Consider the following 18,306-nt stretch of genomic DNA (forward strand, 5'->3'; position numbering starts at 1 on the left):
TCTCTGATGAAAACGGGCTACTAGCACAATCAGACACTACCCAGTAAACAAATGTAAATAAATAAATAAATAAAACATACAAAAAAATAATAAAAATGTATTACCTAGGTCAGTTGCAGTTCATAATACATTTTTTCAGCCAATTTAGGTCAAAGTCATTTACTCACAAAACATATTCATACCCAAATTTATCTTAGCATAGACCTCAGTTTTAGTAAGCAATCTCATTAAATGACAAAGAAAAACATTCACAAGTGGTGTTCTTTAAATGTGTGCAAACTGGTCAATACAAACACAAGCTATAAGCACATCATTTTATCTTTTATTTACCATCACCACTAGTTACAACACAAAATGACAGCCAGCGGGGGGGGTCACAGCTGGGTTTCTGTGACGATATAGAACAACATTAATACATTAATAACCTCCTCCATCTTGTTATTGAAGCCTTGCAACTAAATATTTAATTTACTTGTGTGTGTGTGTGTGTGTGTGTGTGTGTGTGTGTGTGTGTGTGTGTGTGTGTCTGTGTGTGTTTTAATTTATCAAATCCAAAAAGTAATCAATTTTCAGTCATAAACTATAAAGGTCCAACACACACACACACACACACACACACACACACACACACACACACACACGCACCTCAGCTCTGCCAGTTTTTGGGGAACACATGTGATGTGTTCCCAAACTTTTGTTCCATTCCTCCTAAATCTGGAAATTATTTTGCGCGAATAGCACCCACTAACAGTACCTTTTCCCTAAATATTTTCTCTTTGACCAGAATTCCCAGGTAAAAGTTGAAAGACATGAAACATACATACACACACACACACACAGATTGTGCTAAAACATATGCAGCTATGTCCCACATTAGAGGTGTGGGCCACTTTTTCCCTTTTGCCAGGCTCTAAGTTTTTTAAAAATAAATTGTTTATTGCACTCCTTTTGAAAAACTGTTTAAAATTATACAAATTAGTGTACTCAACAAACCAAATAAAATCTATCCATCTATTAATAAAAATGGTCTGTTGCCATGGATATGAACTTCACCACTACACCTGTTACCAGCTTGGTGGATATGGGCATCCTGAGGCAATGTAGAAAGTGTCTCATATTTACAGACAACCAGTTAATTATTAGACAAACTGATATGGTATGCGAGAGATGCATTTATACAATGTCACTGGAGGAAAAGCTCTCACATAAAAGCACTCCTAATGTCAATAAGGTTGTCAGTAGTACACACACTGTACCGATCACACTCAATTCCAATAGACCCATATATGCCGAGGCATAGGATCATAGGAGGTTACTAGGCTATTGGCCCTGATGCCCTAGCCTAGCCAAGAGTTTAGCCCATGTTTAGACAAATCAGCATCCAATGCCCCTTTCCAGCAGGGACATGGGTGGAATCCCAGGGTATATTTTCTGTTTCCCATCTAGTTATCCAGGTTGCGCTTAAAAGAGGTAAAGAGGTACTCTGCTTGACGTGGAGAGGAAGTCTATTTCATAGATGAAGGAGTCTCTGGGACATAAATCTGTCCCGCCAACAAGTCTTGTTGATGTCACAAACCAGGTTGAGGCTGTGCATTTGGGTTACTCGAGTGGAGCTCGACTTGTGGATATGCAGCAGTCCTAAGGTGGAATCCATGATCACCTTGTATGCCAGACAGAGGTCACCTCTGAGGAGTCTGTATGAAACTGAGTAGAGGGATAAGACTTTTAACCTATCTGTGTATGGAAGATATTTGAGGCCCTGGATTCTCCTAGAGAGGAACCTCTGTGGTCTCTCCAGCTGCTGCATGTGCTTTGTGAGGTACATGCCGAAAGATGCATTGTACTCAATAATGGGCCTTATATGGGAAGAATACAGGAGTGTTACGACCTCCTTCTCCCTGGATGAGATGCCCTTACTTATGAGATAGGCCATGTAGAAGGCTTTGTGTACCACAGAAGCAACATGGTGGTCAAAGTTCAGGTTGCTATCAACCTGGGTGCCAAAATCCCTCACAACTGATTGAGTGCTTAGGGTGTTGTTATTAATGTGATACGTTGTGGGGACATCACTCTCCCCAAAGGGGATGATGATGCATTTTTTTGGTGTTCAGCTTGAGGCCATGTTTCTGGCACCAGTCATTTGTCTGAGTGAGACCATCTTGGAGGATGTCCACATCACTAGGGGAATTGATGACAGCACCCAGCTTGCAATCACCTGCAAGCTTGGTTGGCCATAGCCCACTGGTTTTGGCCTTCTCCTCAGAAAAGTATATCCCAAATAACAGGGGCCCTAAGACCGAACCCTGGGGTATGCCTCTTGTTACGGGTCTACTGCTTGAGGTGGCTTCCCCTATTTTGACTATGTGGGTTCTATCAGTGAGCCAGTTTGCTACCCATCTGGTAACATATGGATTGATGCCTAGTTTTGAGAGTTTATCTATTATGCCCAAGTGGGGAATAGTGTCAAAGGCTTTGGCCAGGTCAAGGTAGGCGGTGTGTACTGTCTTCCCCTCGTCCATGGCTTTGGTGACTGTCTCAGAGAAGTCGACCAAATTTAGCAGACATGACTTCCCCTTGATGAAGACAACATTTGTGGGATCAAGTGTTTGGAGGCTGCCAATGTCCTTGTTAATAAGATCCATGATAATCCATTCCATGGTCTTGCAGATCAGGCTAGCTAGGCTGATGGGTCTATAATTTCCCGGATTGGTGGATGCTCCACCTTTGTGTAAAGAGATGACAGTGGCTGTCCTCAACTCAGCTGGATGAAGCCAGTTCTCAGGCTTTGGTTGAATAGGGTGCCTGATGGTGCTGCAAGTTCCTGGCGGAGTAAACGTAGGAGGCAGCCTGGAATGTTATTGGGTCCCATGGAGGCTGTATTTTTTTGCCTTTGAGAGAGCAGTGATGACCTGTTCCCAAAATATAAGGGGAAGAGGGCAGGTACTGGGGGTGTCCTGATTTACTAATGAGGGGACAGAGGGGTAAAGTTTTTGCTGAATCTGTCAGCCAGCAAGTTTGCTATATCTATGGCATTTGTATATGTGGCATTTAAATGTAACCTACCTAAACCCCAAAGACCTCCTAGGTGAAGTACCCTTAACAACCTTCCTCAGCCACCCTGAATGCACTCTTTCAAAATAACACCCACATCAACCCATACAGCCACATCTAATGGAGCCTCTACTTCTAAACCCATATGGCAAGCCACCACAGACTCTAACATTCTGGTCAATGGAGGCCTTATTGTGAAATACACTGATGTCCCTCTCACCAGGCCGACTAAAGAGAAAGTCATAGTCAGTTGCTTATCAGGGGACAGGATCCACCACATTGGTAATGCACTCAGGTCATTGGACCACAAGTACCAGTATGACTCAGTAATAATCCATGTGGGTGTAAATGACCGGAGATGTACCTCCCTAGACAGTATGAACAGGGACATCATGGAGGACTCAAAATGCGTGTCTCAGGCTGTTATGAGCATAGCATTAAGCATCATTTTACCTTCTCCTAGGATGATGCCACAGTATGAAGAAAAGATGACTGACTTTAATAATTGGCTTAGTTTCTGGTGTCCTTCTACGGTGATGCAATATTTGTCAGCATAGAAGGATATGGATAACAGACCATGCTGCTTTGCCAGGGATGGTTTGTACCTCTCCCGTTTATAAAACGCCACTCAAACAACTGTCATTACAATCTACCGGTATCAGTCAATAAGCAAAATATCTGCAGAAAAATATTTGCAGAAGTAAAACTCATCCATATAATTCTACATTAAAGAGATTTGTAACTAATGAAAAGACTGCTACTAGCAAGCAACTTTACATTTCAGTGTTTCATCTAAAATTCCCCCCTCCCTAACCTTAAAGCCCCAACTGATACTTAAAGCTACATTTTACTTCCCCTCCAATTCCAGATCATTCCCTAAACCTAAATTACCTTAGACCTCCTGCTCACCATGGCTCAGTAAACTGAAAATTCTCAACCCCCTCCCTCCCTAACCCTAACGTTCTTATCACTCCCTAAACCTAAAATCCCCTGTCTTCTCCCTATACTAAAAATACCCTTCACCCTCTGGTCCATGAGGTCTTAACCTAAAATCCCCACCCCCAACCCTAAAGTCCAGACCATTCCATAAAATATAAATTCCATGTCCCCTTCTAAACCTTAACATCTCTATTATGCATTAAACCTAAAATTCCTGTCCCTTCCACTCTCTGTTCCCATATCTATACCTAAAAGCACCCTCCCATCTCCCTTTCTCCACTTATCTGGTCCACAGCAAGCACTTGCTTGCATTCGTTTCCTAGGAAGCAAGCAGATGGTATGGCAGCTGTGATGCTGAACTTACATTCAGTTTTGAGCATGAGCAAATGATCAGAGGGGTTTACAGCCGTTGGAGTTCCTGTCTTCATGTTTCTGACATTCAAGCAGCTGGAACACCTACTACACCAGACTTAGATGGTGAACTACTTCATATGCTATGAACAAAGTGAAGAGAAATTGGACAGAATACAGAATGCCATTACCTTAGACTACAGTAACATCATATAAGATGTTGCCACTATTATGAATTACTATTATGAAATTATTATGGAATGCTTGGTAATAGGTATGCTATGATAGGTGTGTTTTAGATCCAGCTTTACCAAGGAAGGCGGTACAGAGAATAGTGGTAGTGAAGTGATAACATCTTGAACTTCTAAACAAAAGGGTTTAGACCAGAAAGATCTAGCACTTGGTCCCAAGGATCCTTCTGGTTTGAAAAATAGATAAGTTATGAATAATAACCTTTCCTTGGGATATTGAACGACACTAGATTCTATGACTTGAGACAGAATTCTGTGTAAAATGTGAAGACATAGAGGAATTTGGATCCCTGGGTGAGGGGGAATCCAATGGAAAGGAGGGTGGACTCCCAATGAAGTATTACATCCACTTTGGATTATGTTCAGAACCCAACTCTCTCTGAAACAATGTGATTCCCGTAAAGAGGATGGAGTGTCAGAAAGAGAAAGATTTACAGAGCTGGGGATGTTGAACAGGCAGGTAATCATGCTGACTGAGAGGAATGTACTTTACTTTCAGAGACATTTCCTTTCTTTATTGAACCTCCTTTCCATTTTTAAAACCTCATGACTAGCTCCACAATGCTTACATTGTTTGTTAGAAATAGGAACTAAAGAGGAGGAAAGCTATTTGTTGTGAAAAAAAAACAAGGTTGAAAAATCTGAATCAGTCCAGCAATTAGTTTTCCCACAAGTACATCTGCTGCACAGAGACAAAACATGCCAAACAAGTCTCTGTTTCAGATTACACATCAGGAAAAGTTTAAGTGAAGCTAAGCACATTTCCTCAAAAGTGATCTTGATGTAGTGGATCTGGAGGAAGGTCAGCAGCATCATGAGTACATGTTAAAATGTCTTTAGTCGCTGGAGAAATGGATATTACAGAAGCATTTAATGAATTCTTTTACTCAGAAGAAGGGAGGTTAATCATAAATTTCTCCACATTCCAAAGACACAAGAAAAAACTTCAACATGAATGTGACAGTTTAAAATCCTGAAAGCTAATGAATACATTTATGCTCACCATATGATGAGTGCTACAGTAGCCTTAACTATATGTTTCATATTTTACATAGGCTATAACAGTCAGATAGCTTCCAAAGCTTCAGGGTACATTCCATGGGTCTAAACCATCAGTGAGATTCAAAAGAGCAAACACAGATCTTTCCTGTGACCAAACAGCAAGCTCTTCTGAGGCTTACAAGGATGGATGGTCGCCTTATGCTGCTTTTTTGCTAGGCAGACAAGTTCCCTTTGGGGAAAGAAATCTTCCATTTTAGAAAAAAAAAGTTATGTACTCATAGGTAGGTACTAGGCTATCTGCCTGAAGGCATTTATAAACCTAGTCAGAATTGTGTTGGCTTTCGCCATCCCCTTAGATTAGTTCCCTGTGCCTCTGTCCAGCAGAGCCATTGAAGTGATCCCGGGGTAAACTTTCTATTTCCCATCCACTCGCCAAGGTTTCTCTTAAAGAGTGTTAGCAAGGAGCTCTGCCTAATGTAGATTGGAATCTTGTTCCAGAGCATGGGAAGTCTCTGAAACAGGAATCTATCCCTCCAGCACATCCTATTTATTGTTGTGGTGAGGTTTAGATCCTTTGAGTGTGTGGCTTGAGGGGATATGGTTTTCTTTAGGTGGAGCATGTCCATCAATTCCGGGTTGGACATGGCCTTGTATGTCAGGCATAGATCACCTTTGAGTATGCGGTATGCAACCGAGTACAGCTGGAGTTTCTTCAGTCGAGCTGCATAGGGCATCTGTTTGAGGCCAGTCATCCTCTTGGTGAGATACTTCTGTGGCCTTTCCAGCTGTTGCAGGTGTCTTGTAAGGTACATCCCAAATGGGGCATTGTACTCTATGATGGGTCTGATGAGTGATGCGTAGAGGGGCACAATAACATCTTTTGATCTGGATGCAAACCCTTTTGTGATTAAGTGGGCCACATAGGAGGATTTTTTAACCACTTTGGCAATGTGATTATCAAAGGAGAGATTACTATCTACTTGGGTCCCCAAATCCCTTATTACATCTTCCATATTTAGGGGGCTACCAGCTATGTGGCAGTTTGTTGGTACTTTGTTTTTTCCAAAGGGGATGACTATGCACTTTTTGCCATTTAGCTTGAGGCCATGGTTTTGACACCAGGTATCTGTCTCAGTGAGACCCTTTTGGAGGATGTCTGTGTCAGCTGGAGGGTCAGTTATAGCCCCTAGTTTGCAGTCGTCTGTGAACTTGGTCAGCCATAGACCTCCTGTGCTTGCCTGTACCTCAGAGAAGTATATGCCGAACAGGAGGGGTCCTAGGACTGAGCCCTGGGGAATGCCACTTGTAACCAGTTTAGAGTCAGACCTAGCTCCCGCAACTCTTAACATGTGGGTTCTGCCTGTGAGCCAGTTGGCAACCCATCTCATGACGTAGGGGTTTATGTTCAAGCTGGTGAGCTTGTCTATAATACCAGAATGGGGAATGGTGATGAAGGCTTTTGCGAGGTCTAGGTAGGCTGTGTGTACCACCTTTCCCTTGTCTATAGCCTTGGTAACTGTCTCAAAGAAGTCCGCCAGGTTTAGGAGGCATGATCTGCCCTTAACAAAGCCGAACTGGGTAGGGTCCAGTGTTTGGAGGTTCCCAATGTCTCTGTTAATGAGTTCCATGATGATGCACTCCATAGCCTTGCAGACCAAGCTAGTCAGGCTTATAGGGTGATAGTTCCCGGGGTCTGTTGTGGCTCCACCTTTGTGGAGCAGAATAACTATTGCTGTGCACCACTGTATGGGTATGTAGCCTGTGGACAGGCTGAGTTTGAACAATGTGTTTAGGTGAGGGGTTAGTTCGTCTTTGAGCTCATGTAGGATGCAGCCTGGGACACCGTCCGGTCCCATTGATGCTGTGTTTTTGGCTTTGGAGAGGGCTGTTTTAACCTGTCTGTGATTTCAGGGGCTCTACATTCTTCTGGTATGGTTATGGGCAGTTTTGGGAGGGTGAGAGGGGGTGAAGTTTGCACTGAACCTGTCTGCCAGGATGTTAGCGATATCGGTCGGTTCAGTGTATTTTGTGCCATTCTGCACTAACTCCAAGCAGATCTGAGCATTGCCACTTAGATTCTTGACATAGCTAAAGAATGCCTCGTGGTTATCTTTGGAGTCCTTGGCAATTTTTCTTTCAAAGCTCGCTTTGGATGATTTTATGAGGGATCGTAGTTTCTTGCTGATACTGATCAATGATGTCTTCCCTTCTTGGGATTTTACTCTTTTCTGTACTAGTTTCCTCAGTAATCTCCAAGTGTAGTACCTCGCAGGATGCGCACTAGCAAAACCCGCCCCAAACACGCCTCCAGCACTGTGGAGGCAGCAGCAGTATAATTAGTCAACAGTGTGCGGACTGGAAGTTAATTAATATTCAGCATCTGTGCTGAAAGCAACCCAAATGACATTAATGTAATGTTGTATTAGGAACATAACACTTTATTCAGTACCAAAAAGGAAATGTTTTATTAGGGACATAAAACTAAAATGCCTGCAGTAAGTCACAGTTCAGTCAGTCAATCGGGCAGAGTTCATACCATTTCTCTAAATGATACTATTACATTTTAATGGCTTTAAGGACATGTGCTTGCAAGGTAGCGGGGGGTGTGGGGGGCTGCAGCGGGGCTTACCCCCCTGAAAAAGGAGAAAAAGTAAGTATTTATCATAGGATGGAGTTTGTTGTGATAATGAATATTTGGCAGTTTACACAAAGTGACATGCGAATTTGCATGCCTGTCCGTCTTCCTGGATGTCCTTGCCCATTTAGCGTGCCAATCAACTAAAGAACTAACTGCGAGGTACTACACTTGGAGATTACCGTTTCCTCCTTCTATTGTATAGCTTGTTTATGTCAGGGGTCCAGCAGACTGGTTTACTTTTCTTGAAGGAGTGAGTCTTGGTTTTGCTTGGGATAGCACGATCCATGCATTCTTGACCAACATGTGTCTGTTGTAAGAAATTCCTTCTATATTACACATGGGATTGTGTCTAGATCTAGGGATGTCATTGACTCCCTTTACTCAGCCTTCATCAGGCCAGTCATTACGCATAATGCCCCTTTTGGTATGTGTTTGTTCAGACACATGCAACAGCTGGAGCTCCCACAAAGCTACCTTACTAAAAGGATACAAGGCTTAAACAACAGGTCCTACATGGAGAAACTGAAACCCCTGTCACTATACTTGGTATCCTACACACTTGTAAGATGTGAGCTGTGTATGGCATAGAAGGCATCCTCTGACCTATTACTAATAGATTTACTGCACATCATTAAGTCAAATCCCATCAGAAGTACTTTGCCTAGGCATCTAAAGCCCTTCTACAACATTAATAGGGCAGTTTGGAGGGACAGGTATATTTCACAGAGGACACCACTGCTGTGGAACAGACTCCCCATCCACATAAAACAGTTCATCCCTGTCCATTTGCAAACTTTACCCCAAAACTGCCCCATGCACTACAAATGGGCAGATGCAGTTCCTAAATGCTGTATCCTAGGCAGGGGTCCAGTCAAATTATCTGTGGTATGATCCCAGTTATTCTCATTAGGGGTAATATGTAATTATCAACCATGGGACAGGTAAGGTCAATATATATAACCAGTGTGATAGGTTATTTCAAACACAAAAAGGTAAATTAGCTAGATGAAATGGCCTGCACCATTTACCTTCTTACTCCCCCTTTTCACTCATTTCTTAACTTTATCTAGATATGTAATAACTTATTTTTCCCCTAACTTCACTTTGCAATTCCTGTATGTGTTATGCTAGTCTACCTTTAACTTCTAAAAGCTGCCTAAAATTTCTCTAATAATTAAATTATTGTTTTATAACATGAACTTGCTTTAAATAATTTTGTCAAATTATGTCCAACTTGGTATAATTATTTTAAAATGTAGATGTTTTGTTTCTCCCTGGGCCACTAATAAAAATGGACATCTACCCAGTTAGACGTTCCCGGTAGTCAGATGTTAGTAAACAAATGTAATGCTTAACCTTGTCCTTACAAATGCTGCCTCTGCCTACAGCCCACTAATATAATATAATATAATATAATATAATATAATATAATATAATATAATATAATATAATTAACAGAGGATACAACTTGTGATTGCAACAACTACCCTAATGAAATTCACAAAAAAATTACACCAGATAAGGAAGTCTGTGGAAAGAACTGGACACCGACATCACAACAAAAATGAACAGATTGGAACAATATGAAAGCAGTATTACTGGTCATTAACTACTTCATACTGCTCATCTATCCGTGATTTCACCTCAGACTATCCCCCTTCTCCTTATAAAATGTTTTGATTTTCTGGTAAATCACTGAAGATTACAATCAGTCCATAATAGCAGACAGAGTTTCATACTTCAGTCTGTAATTTCAGACATTCGAGTTTCATACTTCTTAGTCTTTAGGAAATCCATGTTGATGAAAATCTGGTTATTCTCCTACTAACAATTGGGGTACTATTTAAAAGTTATACATGATTTTGGACTTGTAAAGACTCTGGTGGTCACTTGTCTAGTATAAACCTATGAACCTACTACTTATGCACAAAACATGGCGCAACAATACACTGAATGCATCATTCATACTTATTTCTTCATACAACATATACTGCAAATTCAAGATTTGGCAATAGTGTAGTGTACTGGCTCACCAGATGCGCAGTAGCAAGCACCACCCAAAACCCTCCCCCATTGTTGTACGTCAGTTGGAAGTATTCAATATTCATCCGGTGTGAATTAATATTTATTTTGTTTCCCAACTGTACGATGCAACAACACTGTACGATGCCACATCTGCAGGAAATGTGTAATTAAAATGTAAATTAGTCAAATGATGGGCAGTACTGTGTTAAGAGGCAAAATAAGTTACTAACTCTTGGTTAAAGTTATCAGATTGATATCTTAACGAGAAGTCAGTAGCAATCCTGCACGTGATATTTTTACAGTTCTATTGTTACATTCGGCCACATTAATTGTATGCATGATGTCACTGCCTAATATGAATGGCATGTCAATCATGCCTCATTTCATATGCAACTTTTCACGCCAATTACCAGAGCCACGCCCACTCCTGCACAGAACTGAAGGTGAGCCAGTACACTACACTATCGCCGGGGAGATTGCTAATGGAAGTGAACTCAATACTTTTCAAACTGTGCTTTCCAAGAAAAGCTGTAAGGATTAAGATTAAATGTTATCTTAGAGTCTCACGGGTGACACAAGACAGCGAGTAGAATACGCTTGGGGATATTATTAAGTGATCAGGGGAATGGCATTTCTCTTCATTCCCATGGCTGTATTTTCACTAAGCTTCTCCGAATTGTGAGAACTAAATCAGGTGTGACTGAACTGTGTGTGTGTCTGTGTGTGTGTGTGTGTGTGTGTGTGTGTGTGTGTGTGTGTGTGTGTGTGTGTGTGTGTGTGTGTGTGTGTGTGTGTGTGTGTGTGTGTGTGAGACAGGTACTCCTATTTTCGGACAACTTTATGAAACATTACATTTAAGAAGTGACATAGATAAACAGCTAGTGATAGCAAAGAAAACAAACCACCCTAACATTTCTTTTAGAGAGGCATCGTAGTTTTAATCACCAATCTATTGACTGGATAAGTAGTGAGGAAAGTACCACAAATATATTTTAAAAGATGCAAGGTGGTAACTGGTCTGTTTTTAAATAGTCAGACTTGCCAGATGTTAACTGAGTCTGCACGTAATATTTTTACAGTACTATTGGTACATTCGGCCACATTAATTGTATGCATGATGTCACAGTCTAATATGAATGGCATGTCAATCATGCCTCATTTCATATGCAACTTTTCACGCCAATTACCAGAGCCACGCCCACTCCTGCACAGAACTGAAGGTGAGCCAGTACACTACATTATCGCCGGTGAGATTGCTAATGGAAGTGAACTCAATACTTTTCAAACTGTGCTTTCCAAGAAAAGCTGTATGGATTAAGATTAAATGTTATCTTAGAGTCTCACAGGTGACACAAGTCAGCGAGTAGAATACGCTTGGGGATATTATTAAGTGATCAGGGGAATGGCATTTCTCTTCATTTCCATGGCTGTATTTTCACTAAATCAGGTGTGACTGAACTGTGTGTGTGTGTGTGTGTGTGTGTGTGTGTGTGTGTGTGTGTGTGTGTGTGTGTGTGTGTGTGTGTGTGTGACAGGTACTCCTATTTTCAGACAACTTTATGAAACATTACATTTAAGAAGCGACAGATAAACAGCTAGTGATAGCAAAGAAAACAAACCACCCTAACATTTCTTTTAGAGAGGCATCGTAGTTTTAATCACCAATCTATTGACTGGATAAGCAGTGAGGAAAGTACCACAAATATATTTTAAAAGATGCGAGGTGGTAACTGGTCTGTTTTTAAATAGTCAGACTTGCCAGGTGTTAATTGAGTCTGCACGTGATATTTTTACAGTACTATTGCTACATTCGGCCACATTAATTGTATGCATGATGTCACTGCCTAATATGAATGCCATGTCAATCATGCCTCATTTCATATGCAACCTTTCACGCCAATCACCAGAGCCACGTCCACTCCTGTGCAGAACTGAAGGTGAGCCAGTACACTACACTATCGCCCAAGATTTGACATAAATAATGAAAGATGATTTAAATAATCTCATACATAAAAATGTACACTAACCTGTAGCATCCTTCAGTAGGCTTGTAAGCATGTAACAGAATGTCTTACTGGAACCATGTTTTTGTGTGAAGCAGGCCATTGTTTCAATTGAGCCAGCAATAAAACCTACCCAGTGTCTGAGCAATAAAACATAGCCATAATTGGTACCACATACAGCACCAGGAGGTGAACTGACAACTCCGGTACCACAGCCCCTCGACAAACCTAATTCTAAACTTAATGTCACTAGCCACAAAAGGAAAACACAATAAATATTGTATAAAAATACCTAACTAATAACCCACATTAAAACCCTCAATGACCACATCTTCTCAGTTGAGCTAAAATCCTGCAGAGCCAAGCAAAAAGAATGTGGTAAACCTCCTAGAAAACCAGACTCCCAAGCAATTGGGAAAAAATAGCCATTTAGCAATGTAAATAACACCCCTCCATTAACACAAACACACCAACGCACACACACTGAAATTACTGCACACTCAGAGTGCAGGAAAACTAGCAACCTGTAAAAACTTAAACCTATAATACAAAGCTTTACACTATATAAACAAGGCCACATGGAAATAAGAAATACATCAAATACATACTGTCCAATTACATTTTTCCAGTAATGAAACCAAACACAAGAGATGCCATCAATAACACACAGTTTAAATCAGAATCTCCCAAACATAAAAAAAATGTCCACCTACCTGTAATGTCCAAGTGTGCAGTCTAAACAAGTCCCATTAATTTGTCAAGCAGCCATGTCCTACAAAGTTGACTGCTTATTCATATGACTTGACAGACTCTACAGAACCACTTAAACAGCAGAATATAGCCATTACCTGTAAAACTTACTCAAAAATTCAAATCCCCTATAGCAAAATCATGACAGTCATTTATAATCCCACTGTCATCAACGACAAAAAGTAAACTTCTTAAAAACGTAGCACTTTTTATTAAAGTTAGTTTCTGGCTTTGTAGCCAACTAACCTCTTGTCCAATCTTCCCTTATGATTGTGAGTTCCACAAGTGAGTGGAATTCTGTAGAAAATGACGCATATATTTAATAAAACAGCATACCCACCTCCAAACAACTAAGCCAAGCCTTGTCTCACCACATGATGCACCCAGACAATATATAACTTTACTATTTTGGAATGAATGCATGAATAGATCACACTGGTTAACACATTCAGATAAATACATACATACATTGAAATGTATATTACATTTTTGAAAGTCACTACAAAGCCAGAAACTTATTTTTATTTTATTTATTTATTTTATTTTACATTTGTTGACCGGGAGGATCCGACTGGATACATGTCCATTTTCAGCGGAGGCCCGGGGAGAAAAGCTCCAGCACATGTAACAAAAAAAAAACATTTATATAATAGTGTAAAAAAAAAAAAAAATTATACATACAAAAATAGAACACAATAAGTTATTCATCAAATTTATCTTAGATGTAAGAAGATTAGGATAGTAAGGAAATGTAGGAGATTCAGGTGTTCAGGCTGTTAGTCAAGCATAGAGTAGACTATCCCGGGTTTAGGCAATGGCAACTTCGCATTGAACCCAGGTGTGTTTTTAGCTTAGTTTTGAATTGACTTAAAGTGGAGATGGAGGTAATATCATGGGGAAGTTTGTTCCAAATTTTCCCTGCAGCGTTGGTGAGAAGGGAGTCACCAGCAGAGTTGTTAGTTTTGAATGTTTGGATTAGGAGACGGTTGGATGACCTTAATGGCCGTGGGTTGTTACAAAGGGGAAGCAGCAATTTGAGTGAAGGAATGTATTCGGGGTTGTATATAATTTTGTGGGTAAGGACTAGTAGGTTGTAAGAGATAAGGTTCGGTAGCTCAGTCCAGTTGAGCTTGGCTAAGTTGGTATAATGATGGGTCCTGTATGGTGACCCAGTAACAAACCAATGCACGTAGCACCTCATCAACTTGGGTATGACCATTTTCACCTGTGCTGCCATCCATTGTTTAACCCAGTATGTCCAATATCAAAAACACTTAACAGAAAGCCAAGGATGATGTTTTAATTTTAGAATAATTAACATGCAAACCAATTGACTCAGGCTTTTCTTACCACAAACTGAGAATCATGCAACTATTTTTTATATATTTAGTCAACATTTTAGTTAATATAACAAATGTTCATAGGTTCATTGGTTCATAGATAGGTACTAGACCATTGGCCCAAGGGCCTAAGTAAGCCTAGCCAACAAGGTTCCCTGGCTTACGCCACCCCAGAAAGTTATTTTCCTGTGCCACTGTCAAGCAGAGCCAGAGCAGTGAGCCCTGGGGTATATTTCCAATTTCCCATCCACTCATCAAGATTTTTCTTGAAGAGTGCTAATGAGGAACTTTGTTTGACATAGATGGGTAGCTTGTTTCAGAGTATGGGAAGCCTCTGGGACAGGAATCTATCCCTCCAGCATTTCCTGTTTATTGTGGTGACAAGGTTTATGTCCCTAGAGCATGTAGCTCAGCGGGATTGGGATTTCTTTATGTGTAGCATGTCCAACAGCTCTGAGTTTAAATGTTAGGCAGAGATCTCCTCAGAGTAGGTGATATGCTACAGAGTAAAGCTGTCGTTTTTTGAGACAGTCAGTGTAGGGCATCTGTTTGAGGCCAGTAATCGTACTTCTGTGGCCTTTCCAGCTGCTGCAGATGTCTTGTGAGGTACATTCCAAAAGGGGCATTGTACTCTACAATGGGTCCAATGAGTGTTGGGTAAAGGGGAACAATGATCTCTTTTTTCCTGGATGAGAACCCTTTTGTGATGAGGTGTGCCACTTAGAAGGACTTCCTGACTACTGTGGTGATGTGATTATCAAAGGAGAGACTACTGTCCACCTGGGTCCCAAGGTCTCTTATCACACATTTGGTGTTACGTAGACTGCTTCCTATGTGGTAGCTTATGGGTACACAGTTTTTACCAAAGGGGATGACAATGTACTTTTTGGCATTGAGCTTGAGGCCATGGCTCTGACACCAGGCATCTGCCTCAGTGAGGCCCTTCTGTAGGATGTCCACATCATTTGGGGACTTGACTATGGCTCCTAGTTTGCAGTCATCTGCAAACTTTGTTAGCCAGAGGCCTACTGTGTTAGCCTGTACTTCAAAGAGAAGTAGATACCAAACAGAAGAAGTCCCAGGACTGAACCCTGTGGTACTCCACTTGTCACTGGTTTGAAGTCAGATTTGGAGTCTGCAACTTTTACAGTGTGGGTTCTGTCAGTGATACAGCTGGCAACCCATCTTGTGACATAGGGATTTATACTTAGTTTAGTGAGTTTAGCTATAATTCCAGAATGGGGGATGGTGTCAAAAGCCTTGGCTAGGTCAAGATAGGCTGTGTGAACCACCTTAACCTCGTATATGGCTTTGGTGACTGCCTCAAAGAAGTCGATCAGGTTCAGGAGGCATGATCTGTCTTTCACAAAACCGAACTGGGTGGGGTCCAGAGTCTGGAGGTTACCAATGTCTTAGTTTATGAGTTCCATGATGATACTTTGGCCTTGCAGACCAGGCTCATCAGGCTAATAGGGTGATAGTTCATGGGATCAGTAGTAGCTCCCCCTTTGTGGAGTGGGATAACTGTTGCTGTGTACCATTCAGTGGGCACAAAGCCTGATGTGAGGCTATGATTGAACAAGGTGCTTAGGTGGGGAGCCAGTTCATTCTAAAGTTCATGTAAAACGTAGTCTTGGATGTTGTCTGGTCCCATGGATGCTGTGTTTTTGGCTTTAGAGAGTGCAGCTTTTACCTGCGTAGTTGTGATTACAAGGACTCTGCATTCTTCCTGTATAGATATGGGCCCTTTAGGGGGTGAGAGAGGGGTAAAGTTAGCACTGAATCTATCTGCCAAGATGTTGGCAATATCAGTTGGTTCTGTAATTTTCATGCCATTGTGCTGTAACTCAGAGCAGATCTGGGTGTTGCCATTGAGATTCTTGACATAGCTATAGAATGCTTTGTGGTTGTCCTTGGAATCAGTGGTGATTTTGTTTTTGTAACTAGCTTTGGAGGATATTATAAGGGAGCTCAGCTTCTTACTGAGGCTGACCAGGGAGCTCCTCCACTCATGGTATTTTACTCTCTTTTGCAACTGTTTCTTCCTTCTGTTGTACAGATTGTTTATGGCAGGGGACCACCAGATTGGCTTCCTTTTTTGGAGGATAGCATATTGGTTCTATTTGGGATAGCACGATCCATGCACTCATGTAAGTGCTTATAGAGTGCATTTGTGGGGATGGCAGTGGGTGTGCCTGGGCCATAACCCATTCTTCTAGAGGTTGACACACCACATATGGACACACTCTGGGTTATATTCCACAGGTACGTGTATACAGCTGTTAGATAACTACTTCCTTGTACAACACTCTGCAACCTGGATGAAAAGTGCTCTGATATTCTGCAGAATTTAATTCAACTTCTTGTAAAAATTACAATACTGTTACAAAAACACTACACAAAAGCAACATGTCCTAAGCATACTTTCAATACTGTGGCAGCGAGAGTGTAGTCAGGAACACTGTATATTGAAGTACATTTTGTGAGCATTCTTTCTGAACTACTCTTCAAGAAACCAATATTACAAATGTTTGTGTTGATGTCTACAACATTGCTCTGCACACGAGCTTGCTTTACAAAGAGTATTAAGAGAAGGAAAAGAAAAAGGTAGCCGTTGACACAACAGCTAAGAAATACGAAAAACAATCTTTGGAAAAATGTAAATCAAAATACAAGGGAAATAAAACATTCCAAGTACAAAGGGAGTTTCTGGCTACCCTCTTGGTGGGCATTACAGGTCCACAGCTAAGCAAGGACAATACTTTGCACATTGGTCTGGAACTTATTTTCTTTTGAAGTGACACATTTCTTGCTAACAGGCAGTTTAAGAGGTCTTCATTATTGGACAATCAAGTTTTCCCACTGGAATATTGTAACATGAACACAATATTTGTTTTGATAAACAGCTACCACTGCTTTGCATGTAGGGTTCCAAAATATTAACAAACAGACCTTCCAGACCAGGCAGTTAGGTATACCTTAGGTCACTACACCACAGAAACTTTAAATGCAGAGAATATACCTGCTAGGTCCAAGTGTCAAGATTATAACCCCAGTAAAACAGTTAAATGTTAAACAAGTGATATGTAAACAATTCCCGTTACACAAGTAACAATTTTAAAACTAGGCTACAGAGTGACAAATCTATGAAGGCATTGGCTTGATAAAAATATGAAGACAAATCCCTCTTTCTAAACTACAAAACAATCCAATGAATCAGGTTATGTGTTCCCATGAAACCCTTTAAGTAGTACTGCACTGTTAGAGAACTCGCAAGAAGCACCCCCTTCATTTCCACCATTAATAGCCGAAATACTAGCCAAGTGGGGAAAAGGTTTCTGCTTTGGGGTAAGCAGAACAGCTTCAAACTTCGGTTCATTTTTTTTGCTAAAGTGCTAAGCCAGACCAGTCTTCTAAAGAGTCAAGGGGCAGCAAAACATGGCATGGTTATCCTAGGTAAACTGTAATAAATGCTAGATGTGTTCTAGAGCTAATGGAAGTAGTGCTAACCACCCAGAAAAAAAAGAAGGAAGTGGGGGAAGAAAAAGACAATTACTACCTTTGCAACATTTTGGAGACCTAAAATTCTAGCATGGGATTCCAGTGCAAAAAGAACCAAATACACATTTTCACCAATTTTGCAAAAGGGTAATGACTAAAATGCAAATAACCCATGCAGGAGTTCAGAGCATCAACTCAATGCTCTGAAGAGATGCATTCACTGATCTCCATACTTCCGAGATGTCTGCAGAACAAGGTCACAGGTGTAGTTTAAGACTGACAGACGGTGTCAGAAAAATTGATTCAGTCCAAGTGGCTGAAAGCTCATCCATGTAGTTCATAGACATTGAAACCATGCTGAAATAAGCCTTTTCCTATCACAATGGCACCAGCTAATCATAAAGCACTCTAGCTCCTTCAATGTGGTTCTTTTCACACATTGCACAGAACTCCAC

At 41.0% G+C, this 18,306-nt stretch overlaps 1 protein-coding gene across 1 annotated transcript in view; it reads right to left on the minus strand.

Annotated features, from left to right (window-relative positions):
* The window catches only part of TNFRSF25 (TNF receptor superfamily member 25), a 178,922-nt gene that overhangs the window by 101,036 nt on the left and 59,580 nt on the right, over positions 1 to 18,306 (minus strand). The gene's annotated exons all lie outside the window — the stretch shown is intronic.

This window comes from Protopterus annectens, chromosome 2.part1 (assembly GCF_019279795.1).
Source record: "Protopterus annectens isolate FY-2018-M chromosome 2.part1, PAN1.0, whole genome shotgun sequence".
NCBI classification, from domain to species: domain Eukaryota; kingdom Metazoa; phylum Chordata; order Ceratodontiformes; family Protopteridae; genus Protopterus; species Protopterus annectens.